Source organism: Plectropomus leopardus, chromosome 12 (assembly GCF_008729295.1).
Source record: "Plectropomus leopardus isolate mb chromosome 12, YSFRI_Pleo_2.0, whole genome shotgun sequence".
NCBI lineage: Eukaryota > Metazoa > Chordata > Actinopteri > Perciformes > Serranidae > Plectropomus > Plectropomus leopardus.
The window spans coordinates 349,584-352,886 of record NC_056474.1 but is presented as its reverse complement, the minus strand read 5'-3'; positions in this window follow the sequence as shown (position 1 = coordinate 352,886).

Below are 3,303 nucleotides of genomic sequence, written 5' to 3'. Positions count from 1 at the left end.
AATTATTATTATTATTATGAAAACAGAGGAAACAGCTACACAACAGAGATGATCTATATTATTATTATTCTATTTCTTTTTCTTTCTTTTGTTTTTTCATTTTTCGCATTGGCCTGTTTAAAATTCCTGTGATTCCTCCTCCCCTAAAGTTTTATTTTACAGTAAATATTTTAGCAAAAAACGTGAAGTCAGTTCATGTTTACTTTTTCTTCAGTTTTGTTTTTTTGTAAAATTGTTTTTGAGTTCCACTCTTAATCTACCTGAGGCTGCAGGATTGATGACAGGCAGTGATTGTTTGTCCAGGCGGCAGTTGGGTTGAGACAGATGTGTTGTGACTGTAAATGGCGTACGGTGCCTTCAGGCTGTGTGGCGGCGGTGGCGGCAGGGCGGCGCTCCGCTCTGAGACAAAGGCGCCTTTGAGCAGCAGATTATCTCTGTTGTGAGGCTGTTTCCTCTGTCGTCAGGTGTGTCTGCTCCTGAATGAAACTTCAACACGCGGTGGCCTACAAACATTCCCAGCATTCCTCCCGCTGCTGTGTGCTGACATCACAGCCTCACAGTCAGGGCGGGCCAACGCGGTCCGGGTCAAAGGTCAAAATCAGACCAGGTGGATTTTCACACCTCGGGGTTAAACGCTCACACATGCAGAAATAATCCCGGATTTAAAATCTTTTTAACCTTTGTGGCGTCTCGACATGTCGAGTCTGTCGGCAGGTCACAGCAGCGAGTCATTTAAAGGGACAGTTCACCACAAAATGCATATTTTCTCCTCCTGGTGGAACTAAATGGCACTCCCCAAAAATACATTTGAAAAACTTAACGTCTCTTTTCAGAAAAAGGTGGTCACTGGTTTACTCAAGATAATCAAGATAATGTAGGAACTACTTTCTGTCTGCCGAACTTTCTTCTAAATTTAATATGCCATTAAACATACACAAAATTGTAAAAGAAAAAACAATTAAAAATAAAATCAAAACAAATTAAAAATACATCTGGAAAAAAAAACATTTAAATATTTAAATTGAAAAATAAAAAAATAGTGGAACTAATACAATGGCAAAAAAAAAGAAAACACAAAGGCAATTTTATTCAATAAAAAATAATATGCCATGATATATACACAAAATAATCTAAAAAAAGTAATTTGGAAATCATATTAAAACAAATTAAAAATACATCTTAAAGATAACATAATTTAAATTGGACATTCAGTAGAAAATTAAAGAATATGGAACTAATACGATGCCAAAGAAAAATAAATTAATTACAGCACAAATATTAGTTTTATTCATTAAAAATAATATGCCATTATACATACACAAAATTATATTTAAAAAAAATAATTTAGAAATAATATCCAGTGTCCCGGTCTGTGAAGGTCGCCGCGGCGTCTCTGTCAGAGGAGACTCCGGTGAATCCACTGAGACGATTGATCGAGGCGAGCCGTGACAGAGTCTCCTCCTAATCAATAACTCGTTAACGGCGGCAGGAGGCGGCTGAGGCTCACTGAGCAGACCGCCGCCGCTCTGATTCACACAGATATCAACACAAACGCTGCAGGGAATCTCATTTACTTGTTTAAATGTTGGTGAAATGTTGTTTTCACCGTTTACAGCTGCTGTTCTTCTTCGAGTTCGCTGCTTACGAACACGAAACCAACGTCAAAAGGCCGTCAACCCTCTCTATCTTTGTTCTGGTCTAACCCTCACCCAAAGTTTGTAAACAAAAAAAAGGCAATTTATTTTGTCTTTAAAAATCACCCGATTTTTAACCACATTTTTAAAGAAAAAAATAAAGCAAAGAAAGCCAAATATTTTTCTTTAAAGTTGCCAAAATGACATAAAATAAATTGCCAAAATTTGTTCTTTAAAAATTGCCAAAAATATTTAAAGGAAAAAAAATACCTTCAAAAAATTGATAGTAAAATAAATACAAAACACAGCCATTTAAAGATGTATGCTCCCAAGTGATTAAATAAAATACATATGAAGTTACATTTAAATATTCAGGCAACTTGGAGAGAAATGTCCCGCAAATCTGAAAAAAAGGTTTAAGGTGTTAAGAAAATCATCTGAAAATAAACTGGGGGTGTTATATTATATTATCAAAAACCAGGAGAAAAAGTCCAGCAAATTTAATTAAATCTAATCATTAGTTGTTCTACAATAACCTTTACCTACAGTTTTATAGTTTATATTTATTATTCCAGTAAATTCTTTTTTAGCACTTTGTTAGGGTCATTGTCATGTTTGTTTTTGTTTTTTACTTTTCTGTTTTGTTACTTTACTTCAGGTAATTTTCTTGTAAATTTTTGTAAATGTCTTTTTGAGGGCGTAAGCTGCTCATTGCTTTCTTCGTCTCGTGGCTCTGAAAGAAAACAAGCCGATTTGCTCGTGTTTCAAAGGGTTAATAGCCAAACCCCCCAGAGTTGCGTCCCACATCAGTCGGCTGAGAGGAAACTTATTTAGTAATTATCCTCCAAGCGCAGAGACGTGAAGCTCCGGAGGAAGAGAGGAGGAAAACAGAGAGAGAGAGAGAGAGAGAGAGAGAGAGAGAGAGAGAGAGCTGCAACTGAGCTGCTGCAGAGAGGAAGAGGAGAGAGAGAGAGAGAGGAGGAAAGAAGACGTGAGGAAGGAGAGAAAGCAGAACAGTGCAGTTAGAGGGATTGATTGAATAAATGCGGTAAAGCCTCAGCGCTCTGAGAGAGAGAGAGACAGAGGGAGAGACAGAGGGAGAGGGAGAGACAGAGACAGAGGGAGAGACAGAGGGAGAGACAGAGACAGAGGGAAAGAGAGAGACAGAGGGACAGAGAGAGACAGAGGGACAGAGGGTTAGAATTACTGCTGAGTGGAGAGAGAGAGAGAGAGAGATGGGAGAGGAGGGACCGTGAGGAGGAGGAAGAGGAAGGAGGATGCGGTGCTGCGGAGGGAGAGGCAGGTCGAGGCGGGGGGGAGACGCCAAGTCGAGGATGTTCGAGGACGGACGCTTGCAGCTTAACCTCATTGGCTGACAGGTGGCGGCTGCTGCGGCCAATCCCGTCTGACTCTGTGTGTCCTCTCCTCAGATGATGGGGAACAGCTGTGATCGAGGTACCGTCTCCTCCTCTCCTCCTCTCCTCCTCTCCCTCTCTCCTCCTCTCCTCCTCTCCCTCTCTCCNCAGGTGGCGGCTGCTGCGGCCAATCCCGTCTGACTCTGTGTGTCCTCTCCTCAGATGATGGGGAACAGCTGTGATCGAGGTACCGTCTCCTCCTCTCCTCCTCTCCTCCTCTCCCTCTCTCCTCCTCTCCTCCTCTCCCTCTCTCC